General features: G+C 41.1%; 1 protein-coding gene across 1 annotated transcript in view; it reads left to right on the top strand.

Annotated features, from left to right (window-relative positions):
• The window catches only part of NUDT3 (nudix hydrolase 3), a 117,191-nt gene that overhangs the window by 82,099 nt on the left and 14,593 nt on the right, over positions 1–20,499 (top strand). The gene's annotated exons all lie outside the window — the stretch shown is intronic.

Raw genomic sequence — 20,499 nt, 5'->3', positions numbered from 1 at the left:
CAGGAAATCTGTATATCCCAACATAGAGCAACCTCTAAGACATAGAGTTAAATGCTTGTTGAAGATAAGGTTAGTTGGCAAGCATGATCCCATCTGGGTAAAATAAAATGTACAAAAACATATTCGTATGTGTTCATACATGTGTAAATATATAGAGTGAAATCTGGCAGGGAAAACATTAAACTCTTTAGAGTGATTACCTCTGGGGAAGGAATTGGGACTGAAAGGAAGCTATGGAAACTTTTGCTTTATCTATAGTTAAAAAAAAATTTTCACAACCCCATCACCTTTTCCAGAGTCTGGGCAGAAATATGAAGCAGTTGGGCAGTTGTAAAAGTTAGTATTTAAAGTGCTTAAGGATACAGCCATCCCCCTCCCCAAAGAATTCTGAAGGGATATATTTGAGCTTAAAAGTTAAAATTAGAATTGCTGAAATTCTGTTCTGTATTGTCTTCTCCTTGGGTACAAGGAAATGAAAGCAAAGATGTCTCTGGGGACAGATGGCAGAGCTTCAGTTAGGTTTTTGCTTTTGGTGCAAATTTATTTTCAGCTTTTAAACCTGACCTTGCTATTCTTAGAGTTTTAATTTTTTTTAATCTAAATTAAAATGTTTTGTGAGGATAAGATTAATTGCGAAAGAGATGGTTCACATGGAGGTCATTGAGACAGTTGACTGTTTCCAGAGGCCTGGGTTAATCTTTAATGGGGTAAAAGACACTTTGACTAGAGGTAATCCATGAAGAACCATCAAGATGTATTAATCACTAGAAAATATTGCTCATATTATATATTTCTGTAACCTCTGTTGGTGGTGCTTTTATGTATCGAAAAGCTATTAGTTACCTGTTGCTACCTAACAAAACTTAAGGATAATTATTTATTATCTCATGCTTTCTGTCAGACATGAATTCAGACAAGGTACAGCCATATACCATGTTGTCTGAGGCCTCAGGTGAAAGCATCAGAGGCTGAGAGCAAAATACTGTGCGGGGAGAGAAGCTTGAATACCTTTTTCCAGTAGGTTTCCAGGACTCTGCTGGTTTTTCTCCTACATCTGAGTTGTTCTTGCTCATTCCTCCCTTTCTACCTCTTAACATTGAATGCCTTGGAATTTGGTCCTTTGTCTTTTCATTCTTTGTCTGCTTCTTACTTATTCCTTGGTGATCTCTTCTAATCTGGAGGCTTTAAATACAGTAGGCAGGTGGTTGGATTAGTGGGTAGGTAGGTAGTTGGGTAGATGGATGAGTAATCTGTCCCCAACCACTATTCTCCTTAACCTACCTACTTGGTATTTTCATTTGAATGTTCAGTAGCCATCCGAAACTCAATATGTGTAAACTTTGATTCTCCCCAAACCTGCTTCTCCAGCAGTCTTCCCCATCTCATTAAACGGCAGTCCATCTTTTAAGTTACTTAACCCAAAAACCTAGAAGTCATCCTTGATTTTGTTCTTTTCTCATACCTATTGTCTAGTTCATCAGCAAATCCTGTTGGCTCTACCTTCAGAATACGTGTGTCTAGAATCCAACCTCTTCTCACCATCTTTTTTACTATCCCCCTGGTCTAAGCCATCATCATCACTCACCTCAATTCCTTAGCTACACCCCCTATACCCTTGCCCTTTTCATTCTACTGCTTTCAACACAGTAGGCAAAATGATCCTGTAGAAACAAACCAACAAACAAAAACAGGTCAGATCTTGTCACTCAAAGGCTTTCTAAGCTGAAGCCCTTAGATTGGGCTATGTTCTGGGTCCCCTGGAACCTCAGCTCTCACTCTCCTCTCATTCTCACTGAGCTCCAGCCATACTGTAGCCCCCTTGCTGCTCTAACACCAGCCCTCTTCCCTCTCAGTGCCCTTGCAATTGCTGTTCCCTCTACCTAAATCACCATGGTTGGAAATACTGTCTTACGTTAAACCTGGAGGAGAGAGACTTCATCCTGTTGCTTTTTTCAGTGCTTTATGTAGTAAGTGCCTTTTATTGGTGAAGAAATGCCATGGTACTGAGGATGGGAAATCAAGTTTCAAATAACAGAATGTGTTTATATTAGAAATAGCAGGTCCAAACATTCACATCTATGCCGGATGAAATACTGTTTTTCATCCACCTACCTACCATTCTTGCTCGTTCATATCTCTTCCATATGAAGCAGTCCTGTCCTTTGGAAGAGGCAGGAATTTCTAGGAGACTCTCTAATGCCACTGAAGTGTTCATTTCATTTGGCTCCATTTTTGTTCTTCTTTACTATCTTTTGTGATTCAGGGGGAGTAAGAGGGCAGTCTGGGATGCCATCTGAATAACCAGTTCTGTCAGTTGAGAGACTTGGTAGGGGTCCACATCAGACCCTAAAATAGCTCACGGTTTTAGTTTCAAAATAAGCCATAAAAACACTCTCAAAAGAGCCAAGGTTTTGTTCCAGGTGTGGTGACTCACACCTGCAGTCCCAGCGCTTTGGTAGACTAAGGTGGGAGATTAGGAGTTCAAGACCAGCCTGGCCAACAGAGAGAGACCTGTCTCTACAAAACAAAGTGAAAAGAGCCAGGCTTTTGAAGTGGGTTTCTAGAGTGGAAAATAAGGCAGTCAAAGAAGGGAAGAGATTGTTTTTAACCAAGATGACCAGAGCTCCTCTATGACATGCTTTAGCAGAGATTTATGAGAACAGGAAGAAAGATGATCAGCTATTTATGGCCGTGTGACCACGAAAGCTCTGGGTGTAAAACTGAATGACGACATCACTGAGAAAATCCTTAAATTTGAGAAGCCTAAGGTAGTTTGCCTGTCATATATGGAGACTGTGATGTTAAGTGGAATTTATTTTTATAGGGTCATAGAATCACATTGTTGAAAGGATGTCAAGAGGTTATCTATCTTAAATCTATACTTTGGTCAAACAGAAACCTATAACTATGCAGGCCTTTAGTTTTTTCTTTTAAATACATATTTTATGAAAGAGATGTCTGTACATGATCTAAATGAGTAAAATTTTTTTGAGACAACGGTTGTGCGCTGTCTTAAAAATTTTTTTAATGAAATAAATTATCTTTAAAGCCATCCAATAGTGAGATGCCACCACACACCTATTAGAATGTCTAAAATAGAAAATGATGTCATTTCGCAGATTGAGAATAAGAAAGGTGGGTGCAGCCCGTTGCTGCTTTCAAAGAAACTGTTCACCCCTGGTGAGTGAATACAATAGATGTTATATTAAATGTTTCAGAAAGAACAAGACCACTTTTGTAGTGATATTTGGCAAAGTTGAATTTTTTTGTCCTTTCAAACTGAAACTGCCAGTTCTGCCTTTAAAATGAGAGCTAGAAAATTGAGGAGCCTTTCAGGTAATACGAGAACCAGAATCACTTAAGACTGCAAAACCAGTTTTTCTTAAGTGTTTGCTCCCCTCCACTCCCTTTTTAAAGCTAGTCCTTCATACAGATTTTTCAGGTCTTCAAGTAGTCTAAAAGACAGAAGATGTATGTAATACCCCTGTAGTAACTTCAAATTCAAAAAATAATTTAAGGTTCCATTTAAATAAACTTACCTCCCCTGCGGAAGGTGTTTTGATTTATTTTCCCAGCAGCAGAGATCAGGAGGTTGGTACGTGCATAGGCTTTAAAATCAAAGAAACCTGGGTTCTAGTCCTGGAGCTGATACTTTAACTGCATAGTATTGGAAAATTATTTGACACCTCTAGGTATCAGTTTTCTTGTCTGGAGTGTATAAATCATCATAATACTGCTTTACAGGTAGACATTTAGTAAGAACTCAAATGCTGGGTATTATTATTACTAGAGAATAAGACTAAAAAGGCCTTGAATCACACAGAGACTTATGACCTGAATCCCCAGGAGTGTCTCCCGAAGTCCTGGGCTTTCATCCTCTCTTTTCCCCTCCCATCACCCTATTACTTTTGTCAGGAGGATGCTAGTTAAGTTAATGAACTATATGAATAATTTTAGGTTACTTTAACTATGTAGTTAGGAAAGAAACCACTTTTGCCATTAGGGTTTTAATTTACTTATTATTATTTTTTTTTCTTGAGATGGAGTCTCGCTCTGTCGCCCAGGCTGGAGTGCAGTGGTGCAATCTGAGCTCACTGCAGCCTCTGCCTCCTGGGTTCAAGCAGTTCTCCTGCTTCGGCCTCCCGAGTAGCTGGGACTACAGGCGTGTGCCGCCACGCCTGGCTAGTTTTTTGTGTTTTTAGTAGAGATGGGGTTTCACCATGTTGGTCAGGATGTTTTCAATCTCCTGACCTCATGATCCACCTGCCTCGGCCTCCCAAAGTGTTGGGATTTCAGGTGTGAGCCACCATGCCTGCCCCCAACCTTTTTTTTTTTTTTTTTTTTTGAGACACAGCTTTACTCTGTCAATGAGGCTGGAATGCAGTGGCGAGATCCCAGTTCACTGCAGCACCCACCTCCCGGGTTCAAGCGATTCAACCTCTGCTCCCACAGGTAGCTGGGATATAGGCACAAGCCACCATGCCTAGCTAATTTTTATAGAAACGGGGTTTCACCATGTTGGCCAGGCTGGTCTCAAACTCCTGGCCTCAAGTGATCCGCTCACCTTGGCCTCCCAAATTGCTGGGATTATAGGCATGAGCCACTGTGCCCAGCCAGGGTTTATTTATTTATTTTTTTATGCTCACATATTTTAATTGAAAAAAAATCGCTTGAAACCTGGGAGGCAGAGGTTGCAGTGAACCAAGATCATGCCACTGCACTCCAGCCTGGGCAACAGAGTGAAACTCGGTCTCAAAAAAAAAAAAAGTTTTTCTCTAAGCACCTCTTTCACTGCCTCCCACAAATTGATACTATTATTTTTATTTTTATTCAAATATTTTCTTGAGATTTCTGCTTTCATATGTTATTTAGAAGTGTGTTTGATCTCCAAATGTTGGGGGATTTTCCTATTTCAGTTACTGATTTTTTTTCCTTTTTTTGTGGGGGTGATAGGGTCTCATTATGTTGCCCAGTCTGGTCTTGAACTCCTGAACTCAGGTGATCCTCCCATCCCGGCCTCCCAGAATGCTAGGATTATAGGCGTGAACCACCATGCCCAGCCAAGTTAATTGATTTCTTAACTCCACTGTGGTCCGAAAGCATACATTTTTGTGATTACTGTTTTTTTTTTTTAATTTGTTAAGGTATGTCTTGTAGCCCAGACTGTGGTCTGTCTTGTCGAATGTTCCATGTGAGCTTGACAATAATGTGTATTCTGCTACTGTTAGATGAAATGGTCTATAGAGGTCACAGATATACATTTGATTTTCTGCCACCTAGATCTGCCTCTTTCTGATAGGGGGTTATTGAAGTCCCCAACAGTAATAATGGATTCATCTGCTTCTCCGTGCAGTTCTATCCATTTTTGCCTCATGTATTTTGATGTTCTGTTGTTAGGCATATATACATTAAGGATTATCATGTCATCTTGTAGAACTGACCCCTTTATCATTATATAATATTTCTCTATTCCTGGTAACTTTCCGTGCTCTGAAGTCTGCTTTGTTTGAGATAAATGTAGTCATTCCTGCTTTCATATGATTAATGTTAGCATGGTATGTATCACTCTTCATCCCTTTACTTTTAAGGTATGTGTTTTTATATTTAAAGTGGGTTTCTTGTAGACAACATATTAGATGGCTCTACTGTGATGCACTCTGACAGTCTCATTCTCTTTTTTGAGAGAAGATCTCACTCTGTTGCCATCCCAGGCTGGAGTGCAGTGGTGCAATCAGTGCTCGTTGCATCCTTGACCTCCCAGGCTCAAGCAGCCCTCCCACCTCAGCTTCTTGAGTAACTGTGATTACATGTCGGCACACATTTCTGTGCCCAGCTAATTATTTATTTCTTGCAGAGACAGGGTCTCCCTGTGTTTCCCAGGCTGATCTGGAACTTCCAGGCTCAAGTGATCTTCCTACATCCACCTCCCAAAGTGCTGGGATTACTGGCTTGAGCCACCACACCCGGCCTTTGTTTTTTGTTGTTGTTTTTTTAATCTTTGCTTTTCGAAATGGAGTTTTTCTCTGTCTCCCAGGCTGAAGTGCAGTGGCACAATCTCAGCTTCCAGCAACCTCAGCCTCCTGAGTAGCTGGGATTACAGGCATGTGCCACCATGCCCAGCTAATTTTTGTATATTTAGTAGAGATGGGTTTTCGTCATGTTGGCCAGGCTGGTCTCAAACTCCTGATGTCAAGTGATCCATCCACCTCAGCCTCCCGAAGTGCTAGGATTATAGGCATGAGCCACTGCACCCAGCCCTATCTTTTAATTGATGTATTTAGACTATTGATGTTTAAAGTGGTTGTTAATGTAATTGGATTAATATCTACCATGTTCGGTAGCTTTCTATCCATTTCTCTTTGTTCTCTCTTTGTGTTCTTGTCTTCCATTCTTTTTTGGGCTTTTGTGGTTTTAATTGAGCATCTTAGTTTTCTCTTCTTTCTTTTGTTCTTACCCTACTTCCATTTTAATGAGTTCCTTGGAGGAAGAGGTAAGATATGTAATCTACCACTACACTTTTTGTTAAAATTTTTGGGACAGGTTCTCACTCTTGCCCAGACTAGAGAACAGTGGTGTAGTCATAGCTCACTGCAAGCTCAAACTCCTGGGCTCAAGCAATTCTCTCACCTCAGCATCCTGGGTGGCTAAGACTACAGGCATGCCACCATGCCTGGCTAATTGTTTTTGTAGAGATAGGGTCTCACTTTGTTGCCCCGGCTGGTCTCAAACTCCTGGCTTTTAAACCATCCTCTTGCCTCAGCCTCCAAAAGTTCTAGCATTATAGGCATGAGCTACCACACCTGGCCTCAACTTTTTTAAGTTTTAGAATTATTATTATTTTTGTTATTGTTATCGTTATTTTTAGAGACAGTCTTGATATGTTGCCCAGCTGGTCTTGAACTCCTGGACTTAATGCAGTCCTCCTACCCAACCTCCTAAGTAGCTGGGATTACAGATATGTAACTCCACACCCAGCGTTTCAGAATTATATCTCTTCTCTTTTTCATTTGAAAGTAATGATATAAATGTTTTTGCTTCTCTCAGATACTACACAGGAATATCTTGCTTTTAGTAGATGGACTCCTTCACACATTGCACATAGGCCACATTGTTGTAAATTCACTCATTTCTGTGTATGATTTATCTCAAAAGCAAGGAGCGTGTAAAAAAGAATGGCTCCTTAGTCAAGGAACTGGTATTTTTAATTGACTAGGAGAGCCTAATTTAAAGATATTTTACTGTTAGCATACTTTCAGTGCAAATAACTACCCTAAATTACTTTTTAACCACTTTTTTAAAACTGGAATTAAAGATACCTTTGTACTCAGTCTAGTGGTCTGTGTTATAACACATATTGAATGCTACCCATTGATGAATAGTTAAGTTCAGTGGCTAAGTGTACAAATTAGAATGTGCCCTGTTAGAGAATATAGTACTGTATTTGAGCTGGTTTGTGTTGGAACCCTGAATAGAGGCGGAATTACTGGGATAGGAGCCAGTCGCCTTCTGAGAAATGAACTGAGTCCAGAAGAGTCTTCCAAAACAGTTGTGTTTGCTTTCCCATCCAGCCCCACATTCCAGGAAAGGATTTTTAGTCATTAGGAAGTATATCCACAGCTTACTTTCCATTGACTTCAATATAATTAACAGTGGCTTCAGCAAATACTAAATGCAACCCTTGCCTCTGGAGATTCCACAATCATTAAACTACCAACAGCTGCTGGATTTAGACAAATCTAACTTATCCATCTGAGTTGCCACTTAACAGCTTTCTCTTAATTCCATGTACTTGCAAATGCAAGCTGCTTATCACAAAGCTTGCTACACAGGAAGTAAATTTAAGGACTGCCAAGACAGTATAGTAGGCATGAACCTATGTACACCTAGTAAACCTTCGTCAATATAAAGTAAAAATTGTCAGAGTTATGGGGGAAAGTCGACAACTCAATAGCTATGTTGAAGATTTCAAAGCATCTCATTTTGTGCTTGATGAAGAACAATAAAATCTAATTTAGAAAGCAATTGAAAAAGTGGCTAACAAAACATTGTTGACAAGACTGAGCACATAGCTATGTTGAGAGATAACCTTCCACCTAACAAAGAATACGTAATTTTTCAAGCATGCATGGAAGAATTAGAAACACTTAACCATATGTTAAGTTGTAAAGGAATTGCTAACATTCCATAGCATCTGTATTATAGACTATATATACTCTGATAGAATGCAGTAAAATCAGAAATCAACAACAGAGCCAGTGAAAGAGAGAGAAACATAGGTTTGGAAACAAATGTTCTAAGTAATCCATGAGTTAAAGCACAAATCATAATAGAAGTAAGCAAATAGAGCTGAAGAACTACGAAAGCACTCTACTTCATGACTTACGGGATACAGCTCAGTCAGTTCTTTGACACTTAGATGTTTATATTAGAAACTTAAATGGACATTAAATAAATTAAGCAGTCAACTCAAGAAGCTGGAAAAAGCAAGAGTAAGCCCAAAGAAAGTAAAGGAATAGAAATAATAAGGAAAGGGGTAGAAATTAATAGAAAAATGGAAATGACAAATAAAACCAAAAGTGGGTTATTTTTGTCTAATAAAATAAACTGGCAAGATCGATAAAAGAAATGAGAAAGAAGACACAAATAAATAAACAAAAAAGGGAAATAACCACAGATTTATAGTAGAGGTTTTTAAATTATAAGAATGCTACAAAGAGCTACAAACAGAAAGACTTCAAAACTTTCATAGAAATTTTCCAGAAAGTCCTACCCAAATTTACTTTTCAAAAAATTCAGACCACAAACAGTGGCTCATGCTGTAATCACAGCACTTTGGGAGGCGAAAGCAGGAGGATTACTCGAGCCCAGGAGTTCAAGACCAGCGTGGACAATATAGTAAGACCTCATTTCTACAAAAAAAAATTTATAATTAGCTGGGCATGATGGTGCACCCTGTTGTCCCGGCTACTCAGGAGGCTGAGGTAGGAGGATCGCTTTAGCCTGGGTGGTCAAGGCTGCAGTGAGCCATGATCTGTGCCACTACACTCCAGACTGGGAGACAGAATGAGAGCCTTTCTCAAAAAAGTAAGAAAGAAAAAAAGTTGAAAACCTATATGTAGATTATTAGTCCTTAAAGAAATTATGTGGTAATCACCTTCCTTCCTGCCAAAAAAAAAAATACCAAGATCAGACCAGATTAATTTTACTAAAATATTTATATATTTTTGAAGACTGTTCAGAGAAGGATAGCTGCATACCTTTTGTAAGACTGGTAAGATCTTGATTAATGATTAGCAAACTTTTTTTTTGTTTTTTTTTTTTTTAAAGATCTGGGGTATCACTGTGTTGCTCAGGCTGGTCTGAAACTCCTGGGCTCACACTCTCTTTCCACCTTGGCCTCCCAAAGTGCTAGGATTACAGATATGAGCCACCATGCCCAGCGATAGCAGACTGACTTTTTTTTTTTGAGACAGAGTTTCGCTCTCGTCACCCAGGCTGGAGTGCAATGGTGTGATGATCTCCGTTCACTGTGACCTCCGCCTCCCAGGTTCAAGCAGTTCTCCTGCCTCAGCCTCCTGAGTGGCTGGGATTACAGGCATATGCCACCATACCCAGCTGATTTTGTATTTTTAGTAGAAATGGGTTTTCACCATGTTGGCCAGGCTGGTCTTGAACTCCTGACCTCCGGTGATCCCCTTGTCTCAGCTTCCCAAAGTGCTGCGATTATGGGCGTGAGCCACCATGCCTGGCCTCGTAGCAAACTTTCTGTAAATGTCCAGATAGTAAATGTTTTAGACTTTAGAATTCATATGGTATCTGTCATAGCCACTCAGCTCTCCTGTTGTGATGTGAAAGCAGCCATAGACAATACTTAAACGAATGACATAGCTGTGTTCCAGTAAAACTGTATTTACAAAAACTGATGACAGGATGGATTTGGCCTGCAAGCTGTAGTTTACTGACCTCTATCTTAGATAATTAAAACTAGGAAAGAACAGTAAATTCTTATTTATGAATGAGAATTTGTACAAATCCTAAATAAAATATTATTAAAATTCAACACCTATTTATTATAAAAACTGTTAGCAAGCTGAAAATAAACTTCCTTAACCTCATAGAGTGTCTAATAAAACCTAGCAAACGTCATACTTTTGAAATGTTCAAAGCATTCCCATGACAGATAAGAATAAGACATTTATGGCCGGGCGCGGTGGCTCAAGCCTGTAATCCCAGCACTTTGGGAGGCCGAGGCGGGTGGATCACGAGGTCGAGAGATCGAGACCATCCTGGTCAACATGGTGAAACCCCGTCTCTACTAAAAATACAAAAAATTAGCTGGGCATGGTGGCACGTGCCTGTAATCCCAGCTACTCAGGAGGCTGAGGCAGGAGAATTGCCTGAACCCAGGAGGCGGAGGTTGCGGTGAGCCGAGATCGTGCCATTGCACTCCAGCCTGGGTAACAAGAGTGAAACTCCGTCTCAAAAAAAAAAAAAAAAAAAAAGAATAAGACATTTATGCCGGGCGCGGTGGCTCAAGCCTGTAATCCCAGCACTTTGGGAGGCCGAGGCAGGTGGATCACGAGGTCAAGAGATCGAGACCATCCTGGTCAACATGGTGAAACCCCATCTCTACTAAAAATACAAAAAATTACCTGGGCATGGTGGCACATGCCTGTAATCCCAGCTACTCAGGAGGCTGAGGCAGGAGAATTGCCTGAACCCAGGAGGTGGAGGTTGTGGTGAGCCAAGATCGTGCCATTGCACTCCAGCCTGGGTAACAAGAGTCAAAAAAAAAAAAAAAAAAAGAATAAGACATTTATGCTTGCTGTCATACTAACATTTAATATTGAACTGTGATCCTAGCCACTGCAATTAAGACAAGAAAAATAGCCGGGCGCGGTGGCTCACGCTTGTAATCCCAGCATTTTGGGAGGCCGAGGCGGGTGGATCACGAGGTCAAGAGATCGAGACCATCCTGGTCAACATAGTGAAACCCCGTCTCTACTAAAAATACAAAAAATTCAGCTGGGAACCATGGCGCGTGCCTGTAATCCCAGCTACTCAGGAGGCTGAGGCAGGAGAATTGCCTGAACCCAGGAGGCGGAGGTTGCGGTGAGCCGAGATTGCGCCATTGCACTCCAGCCTGGGTAACAAGAGCGAAACTCCATCTCAAAAAACAAAAAGACAAGAAAAATAAGTACAAATTGTAAAGATTCCAAAGAAAATTGTCATTAATTGCAGAAGGTGTAATTATAACTTATAACACAAAAGAAAAATAATAGACACTAGTATTAATAGAACTAGTGAGCACATTTAGAAAGATTACAGGAGATAAGATTGATATGCAAGAAAACCAACTATATTTCTGGTTCTCACTAGCTTGGGCAACATAATAACCCCAATTCTACAAAAAAAAAAAAAAGAAATTGCCTGTTACGGTGGCACACATCTGTGTTCCCAGCTACTCAGGAGGCTGAAGAGGGAGGATCACTTAAACCCAGAAAGTCAAGGCTGCAGTAAGCTGTGTACACCACTGCCAAAATATCTGGGGAAACAAACAAACAAACAAACAAACAAACTGATTTTTGGCATTTACATGAATTATCGAATAAAAGTACAAAAACGACTTAGAAGTTTTTGTTAAAGAAGATCAGAGAAGGGTATTCCAAGTATAAAGATAAAGTTGTGTTAATCATATGCATATGCTATTAGTACATAAATTGACAACTAAATTAGTAAAATAGTAATATCTGTGACTATTCTGGGAGTCTCTAGCCCATTGGCTATTTGGAAATAAATTACAGATGGATCATACTATAAAACACTCAAAATTAATTTGAAAAGATACATGACTCTAGTTTTATGCCATAGGAATAGGGATGTGTTTCTTAAATAAGATAACTAACACAAAAAGGTAAAGATAAGTAAAATAAACCATGTCTAATAACATATGCTCAGCAAAAACATTGAAAACAAGGGTGAAAGACAAGTGCCAGATTGGGAGAAAATGTTTACCCCAGAGCATAAGAATCAAGAAGGAGGCTGAAGTGGGAGAATCTCTTGAACCCAGGAGTTTGAGACCAGCCTGGGCAACATGGCAAAATCCCATCTCTAACTAAAAAATAAAAATGAACCTAAAATGCAATTATATATATATAATGTATATATATATATAATATATATTTTATATATATATATAATGTATATATATATAATATATATTTTATATATATATATATAATTAAAAAATAAAAATGAAGCCAGTTGTGGTGGCATGTGCCTATAGTCCCAGCTATTTAGGAGGCTGAGGCAAGAGGATTGCTTGAGCCCAGGAGGTCAAGGCTGCAGTGAGCTGTGATTGAACCACTGTATTCCAGCCTGGGCTATAGAGTGAGACTGGTCTCACAAAAAAAAAGAAAAAAGAAAAAAGATACAAAGAAGTGCATATCCATTATGATGGTCACTTGTTAAATAACAATATGAATATATAACTCCCCAAAGAGGAAATCTGAATGTTCATTGAAGTAGGAAAAAGTAAACAATTTCAGTTAAAATATAATGTAATACAATTTCACACATATTACATTGACCCAAAAGTGGGGAGGGAAAATGTCTAACAACTAATACCAAGTATTGAATAGGAACAAGAGTGATGGCAACTTGTACGCTGCCTATGTACTTCGGAGAGTGTATCAGCTTGCTGTATAACAAACTATTCTAAAATGCAGTGACTTAAAATAATACTTACTACTACTTACAAGCCAAGGTCAACTTCTGGTGTCAGCTGGACTATTCAGATGTCTGCAGCCAGCTCCGAATTGAGTAGGCAACTCTGCTGATCTTGGCTATGTACTCTCACAGTTTGGAGGTTAGCTGGCTGTAGGCCACTCAGCCTAGACAGCTGTGGTCTTTCATCCTTTAGGAGCCTAAGCTCAGGCTTATTCAAATGTCAATGGCAGAGTTCCAGGAGGAAAAGTGGAAACTACAAGGCCTCTTGAGGCCTAGGCTTGGACCTGGTACACTATTCTTCTACATTCTGTTGGCCGAAGCAAGACACAAGGCAAACCTAGATATAGGGATGGGTAAGTAGATTCCATCCCTTGATAGGAAGAACTGCAAAATCACATGTCAAAGGCCATGGATGTAGGGAGAGGTGGAAAATGGTCACCATATCTGCAGTTGATCTACCAAAATAGAGCAATTTGATAATATCTGGAAGTACTTATACTCTGTGACTGAGAAATTTGACTTTTGGTATAAATCTTAGAGAAACTCTCACCTGGTAACAAGGAGATAGATTAGATCCACAAGAGGGTTTTTGTGGCATTTTTATTAATAGCAGAACTAAACTCACAAGCAAATAGATTAATAAATTATGGTAAATTCCTAAAATAGATAACTGTTCAACAACGAAAATGAATTACCTAGAACTACATATGTCAGTATAGCTAAAACTCTGAAACATAATACTGAGGGGAAAAGTTATAGAAGATATAATACTTTTTTAAAATTCAGTAGAGAAACTTGCAGAAAATATTGTTAATAGTGGTTACATACCCAAGTAGTAAAAGCATAAAAACATGCCGGAACCGGGCCGGGCGCGGTGGCTCAAGCCTGTAATCCCAGCACTTTGGAAGACCGAGGCGGGTGGATCACAAGGTTGAGAGATCGAGACCAACCTGGTCAACATGGTGAAACCCCGTCTCTACTAAAATTACCAAAAAAATTAGCTGGGCATAGTGGCGCGTGCCTATAATCCCAGCTACTCAGGAGGCTGAGGCAGGAGAATTGCCTGAACCCAGGAGGTGGAGGTTGCGGTGAGCCGAGATCGCGCCGTTGCACACTCCAGCCTGGGTAACGAGCGAAACTCCGTCTGAAAAAAAAAAAAAAAAAAAAAAAAAAACATGCCAGAACCAATTTCAGGTGAGTAGTTGTCTCTTGCAGGGGGTGAGGAATACAGTTCTTGTTCTTCCTCAGAGAGCTGCCTTTTAAATAAAGGGAAGAAGTAGCAAGAACCTTTCAGCTACAAATAACAGAACAACACCTGATTAAAAGTGGCTTCAGCACCATTGGTTATGTGAGAAACATGAAAGGCCCAGAGGTTGGCCATTATTACCTCATTGCTTCAGTAGCTCCACAGTATCAGGGCGCTGGGTCAGCTTCTCACCAGATTTCTTTGGCCTTCCCCTTATGAGCAGATGATGGTAGCAGCTCCAGCTTTCACATCCCCACTTGACAAGGAAGTACAGATATAGGGGGGATTTTGTGCAGTCTTTTTTATCATGGTGGGAAATCTTTTCCAGAAGTCCCCAAGAGGCAGCCTCTAAGAAGCTGTTGAATATGCAGCACCCCTGAACCAGTCCCTGCAGAGGGGAGCAGAATTTCCTATGCCTTGCTTAGGCATGCCATCTCAAAATACACCACAGCCCCCACCTGGACAGAATCTGGGTCTCCCTGATAGCAGCAAGGGAAGGGAAATGCCTATGGGCTGGGCAGACATCAGTGTCCGTCAAAATGTCCACTGCAGAGTGAAAAGCTGGTTTCAGAAGATGACGGTCCACTTTGTGCCCATCCAAACCAAACAACAAAGCCAGGATTCCTGTGGTAGATCATTTTAGGTGCGGGTTTGAAGAACCATCACCCACCCATTAGTGCCTCTGCCTAAGCTTTTGTACCTACACAGGAAGACTGCCACAGGGAAAGATGAGATCCAGCTCTTTCCAGAGAAATACCTCAATCCCAGTAGAATACCTCAAAGGAAAAAGAGACACTTGTGTTTTTTCCTCTTAAAAAAGCAGGGCCAGACAAGTGGCTCACACCCGTAATCCCAGCACTTTAGGAGACCAAGGTGGGAGGATCGCTTGAGGCTCAGGATTTCAAGACCAGCCTGGGCAACACAGTAAAACCCTGTCTGTAAAAAAAAAAATTTTTTTTTTATGAGACGTAGTCTTGCAGTGTTACCCAGGCTGGAGTGCGGTGGTGCAATCTCAGTCCACTGCAGTCTCCACCTCCCAGGTTCAAGTGATTCTCCTGCCTCAGCCACCTGAGTAGCTGGGATTATAGGCACCCATCACACCCAGCTAATTTTTGTGTTTTTAGTAAACATGGGGTTTCGCCATGTTGGCCAGGCTGGTCTCAAACTCCTGACCTCAGGTGATCCGCCTGCCTCAGCCTCCCAAAGTACTGGCATGAATCACCACACTTGTTCTAAAAAAAAAAAAAAAAATTTAAGAAATTATCCAATTGTGGTGGCACATGCCTGTAATTCCAGCTACTTGGAAGGCTAAGACAGGATTGCTTGAGCCCAGGAGTTCAAGGCTTCAGTGAGCTATGACCACACATGTTAGCCTGGGCAACAGAACAAGACCGTGTCTCTTAAAAAAAAAAGAAAACAGGTTAAGCAGTTGTTCAGATTATCTTTGATAACTAGGCCTAAAGTACTAGACAAGGGCAAAAGAATTTTCTCTACTAAGATGGGCTTTAAACAAAGACTTCCTCTCTAGATTAGCAGCTTTTGACATATAGATTGAAATTGTAACTGCTTTCATAGAATTTTGTGAAAGACAGATCCAACCAGCATCCTAACAGGACCAAATTTACATATACCCCTGAATTCAATCTTATCCCCAAATGTGTGAGCCAAGTATCTGTCAGATGTGGCCCTGACACATATCCCAACCTGCATGCAGGAATCATGTGACAGATAAAAATAACCCACTCTCAGATTGCTTGCAGCAGCATTTGAGAAAAGTCTAGGAGATGAAAGTTGGACTCTTGAGTCTGGGAAAACTGTGAAAAAGTAAGATAGTTAGGTAAATTCTGTCTGGGACAACCCTTGCTTTCAAGGAATTTTTCTTTTTGTCAGCACTGTGACTTTAAAGAACGAAATCCCTTTACTAAAGAGGGGACCTCTTCCTGAGAAAAATACTGAATTCCACTTTTTAAAACTCTTAAGTATGGAAATATTTCTTTGCTTTATGCTGTAGAATTATGGGTAAAATCACTTTAAATAGAATTCTGCTAATTAGATCCCATAAATATTATGAAAGAAAGGCTAAGGAACAAATAAAAGTATCATTAGCTGGGTATGGTGGCATGCACCTGTAATCCCAGATACTTGGGAGTCTGAGGCAGGAGAATTGCTTGATCCCGGGAGTTTGAGGCCAGTTTGGGCAATGTAGACATCATCTCTTTAAATAAACAAACAAACATCATTAGTATCTACATTTTATAAGTTGGAAGACTAATTAGAAGTGAAAAAGACCCCTGAAATGTTGGTGTACAAATGGCATTATTCGGTTTACACTAGATTTTACACATTTGTGTCTATTTTAAATAGATACTTTTACATTTTTCTTAACTGTATCAAGCAGAGTGAATCATAGATATATGTTAGTGTCAAATGCAGAGATTACTGTTATTTTTATTTTTATTTTATTTATTTTTTTAAATAGAGATGGGGTTTCTTCATGTTGATCAGGCTGGTCTCAGACTCCCGACCTCAGGTGATCCACCCATCTTGGCCTTGCAAAGTGCTGGGATTACAGGCTTGAGCCACTGCACCCAGCTAGAGGTTACTATTGTTAAATAAAAGTTTTGGTTTTCGAAGTTATTTTGTTTTGTTTTTTTGAGACACGGTCTCTCTGTTGCCCAGGCTGGAGTGCAGTGGTGTGATCGTGGCTCACTGCAGCTCTGACTTCCTGGGCTTAGATGATCCTCCCACTTCAGCCTCCTGAGTAGCTGGGACTACAGATACGTGCCACCATGCCTGGCTGATTTTTTGTATTTTGTAGAGATGGGGTTTCACCATATTGCCCAGGCTGGTCTCGTACTCACGGGCTCAAGCAGTTCACCTGCCTTGGCCTCTCAAAGTGCTAGGATTATAGGCATGAGCCACTATGCCCAGCCACACAAAAGTTTTAAATGAATTCTGTTGAGTTGTTATAACATTAAGTTGAGGTATAGCCTAAAAGTTTGGAGATTGTTTTATAAACTTTTAGTTTCTTAAAGAAAAAAATAATAGGATAGTAGCTGCTAAAGAGAATGCTCTCTCTCCTTTGTGGAGGAGAAAGGTGAATGAGGCCTCTTAAATATTTTCTCACATTTGTCCCCCAAGGCCTTCATCTGCCCCAACAGCTCTCCTCCCAGACCCTTAGTGGAGCCTTCTGGCAGGAGCACAGGTGATGTGTATCAGGAGACGAGCGGAGTGTGTTGAGCCTGCCTGGGATCAGAGTACAGAACTGGCTTTCCAACCCAGGCTGACTGGGCAGCTTGTTTCACTTGTTCAGGCAGCTTCATCGTAAATTCATGAAGTATACGCTAGCTAGTTTTAGCTGGCTGTGGAGGGCAGTTATTTCTAAAATTGTAGAGAGACAACTTACTGTTTTCTTACTTTAAAAAAGGTAGACATTTCCATTCAAGTAGACCAGAGCCACATGGGGTGGATATAAAATGGTAGAGAAAGCAGACATGTTGGCAAGAGAAATGAACAGAGTTCCTTGACAGATAATTAGCAAAAATTAATTTTAAAATATGTCATCCAGGCCCGGCCCAGTGGCTCACACCTGTTATTCCAGTATTTTGAGAGGCCACAGTGGGCAGATTGCTTGAGCTAGGAGTTCAAGACTAGCCTGGGCAACACAACAAGATCTTGTCTCTACCAAAAAAGAATTTAATTAGCTTGGTGTGGTGTCATGCACCTGTAGTCCCAGCTACTTGAGATGGTGAGGTGGGCGGATCACCTGAGGTCAGGAGTTCAAGACCAGCCTGGCCAACATGATGAAACCCCATCTCTACCAAAAATACAAAAATCAGCTGGGCTTGGTGGCACACACTTGTAGTCCCAGCTACTTGGGAGGCCGAGGCAGTAGAATTGCTTGAACCTGGGAGGCAGAGGTTGCAGTAAGCCAAGACCGTGCCACTGCACTCCAGCCTGGGTGACAGAGTGAGACTCTGTCTCAGAAAAGGAAAAGAAAGAGAAAAAAAAGTATATATTAAAAAGATCTAGGCTGGGCGCGGTGGCTCATGCCTATAATCCCAGCACTTCAGGAGGCTGAGGCGGGCAGATCATGAGGTCAGGAGTTCAATACCAGCCTGGCCAACATAGTGAAACCCCCGTCTCTACTAAAAATATGAAAAAAAAAAAAAAAATCAGCCAGGTGTGTTGCTGCGCACCTGTAGTCCCAACTACTTGGGTGGCTGAGGTAGTAGAATCACTTGAACCCAGAAGGCAGAGGTTGCAGTGAGCTGAGATCGTGCCACTGCACTCCAGCCTGGATGACAAAATGAGACTCCATCTTAAAAAAAAAAAAAAAGAGAGAGACTATCACTGAAGTTGTCCCTTTCCCTGCCATTTGTTGAATCAATGAGTAAATGAATTAAGTAACCTATAGATGTATGTAGTGGCAGGGACCGGTCTGGGACGGCATGTATGCGGGGAATCTCTCGACCTGCAAGAGGGTCCCAATACCTGGAAGAGAGAGTGCGCTTGAAGAAATAAGAGAGAGAAAGCGAGGCGTCTGGAGGGCTGGATAGACTGTGCCTAAACAGCAAATTTTATTTTTCAAAGGCCAGGAATAATTTCTTTGCTCTGGTTTACGTCATTGCAAGAGGAAATGCAAATCTATACCTTACATGGCCTATACAATAGAGAAGTCAGATACACAATCAGTGGTTGTAAGAAGTAACAGAATTTCCTGTGATCACAAAGCTTGTTTACATCCAGACATTATTCCTCATAGCTGCAGGTATTTCTGGTTTGATCTTGTTTTAGAACTGAGATGTGAAAAGGTTTTCTGGTTTTGCTCATCAGAATATCTTTTAACCAGATTCTCCTTTGTCTGCTCCTGACTCAACTTATCTCAATTCCCCCATTTAGTAGTCTCTGAGTCAGGGATCAAAGCCATCCTGTATGGTGGCATTTGCTTTGCAGATATCCCCACAGTTAAGCCATTATCTAGGGTACAAGGCAGTCAGGCAAGTAAAGAAAAGTTTAAAGCTTATTCTTAAAGAAAGAGTCCTAAAATGTTAAGAGCAGAAACTGGTTGCTGGTAGGGAGTCAGTCGGTCTAGCAGCACCGCATAGTTTTAGACCCAAATGATATCATGGTTGATATTAGAAACTGATCATCCATCTTTCAGTTCCTTTTTCCTGATAGCTTGACTGCCTCCAACAGGAAACTGTGTTTGGGATCAAACTCACCGTATAGTGAGACCCACGCCTTTTGGGGGTCTCACACGGGAATGTTCTCCACAATGTAGGTGTGTGTGTATCTATTTAAAGACAGGCTCTGGCTCTTTTGCCTAGGCTGCAGTGCAGTGGTGTGATCTCAGCTCACTGCACCCTCCGCCTCCCAGATCAAGCAACCCTACTACCTCAGCCTCCCAAGTAGCTGGGACTCCAGGCGTGCACCATCACACCCAGCTAATTTTTGTATTTTTTGTAGAGATGCAGTTTCGCCATGTTGTCCAGGCTGGTCTTGAACTCCTGAACTCAAGTGATCAGCTTCCCAAAGTGCTAAGATTACAGATATGAGCCACAGTACCTGGCTGATTGATTGCTTGAGACATGGTCTCACTCTGTCACCCAGGCTGGAGTGCAGTGGTGCAGTCATAGCTCATTGCAACCTTGAACTCCTGGGTTCAGTGATTGTCTCACTTCAGCGTCCCCAGTAGCTGGGCCTATAGGTGCATGCCGCCATGACTGGCTAATTTTTATTTATTTATTTATTTATTTATATTGCATTTTAGGTTTGGGGGTACATGTGAAGAACATGCAAGATTGTTGCATAGGTACACACATGGCAGTGTGATTTGCTGCCTTCCTCCCCATCACCTATATCTGGCATTTCTCCCCACGCTATCTCTCCCCAACTCCCCAGCCCCCACTGTCCCTCCCCTATTTCCCCCCGACAGACCCCAGTGTGTGATGCTCCACTCCCTGTGTCCATGTGTTCTCATTGTTCAACACCCACCTATGAGTGAGAACATGCAGTGTTTGATTTTCTGTTCTTGTGTCAGTTTGCTCAGAATGATGGTTTCCAGGTTCATCCATGTCCCTACAAAGGACACGAACTCATCGTTTTTGATGGCTGCATAATATTCCATGATGTATATGTGCCACATTTTCCCTGTCCAATCTATCATCGATGGGCAGTTGGGTTGGTTCCAGGTCTTTGCTATTGTAAACAGTGCTCAATTCTGATTTATTTATTTCTTTTGTTTTTTTTTAAGAGTTGCATATTTTACTTTATTTTTATTAAATTAAAAGCTACAGTCTGGCAGCGATTCCAGAACAGGTTAAGGAGGTTCCTCATAGGGGTCAGAGAAGAGTGGAGAAAGAGACTAAAAATATGGAACCCGAGCCGGGCGCGGTGGATCACGCGGTCAAGAGATCGAGACCATCCTGGTCAACATGGTGAAACCCCGTCTCTACTAAAAATAGAAAAAATTAGCTGGGCATGGTGGCACGTGCCTGTAATCCCAGCTAGGCTGAGGCAGG

Source organism: Saimiri boliviensis, chromosome 4, assembly GCF_048565385.1.
Source record: "Saimiri boliviensis isolate mSaiBol1 chromosome 4, mSaiBol1.pri, whole genome shotgun sequence".
Lineage (NCBI taxonomy): Eukaryota > Metazoa > Chordata > Mammalia > Primates > Cebidae > Saimiri > Saimiri boliviensis.
Note: the sequence above shows the minus strand (reverse complement) of the source record. Positions and strands in the feature narration are given on the sequence as shown.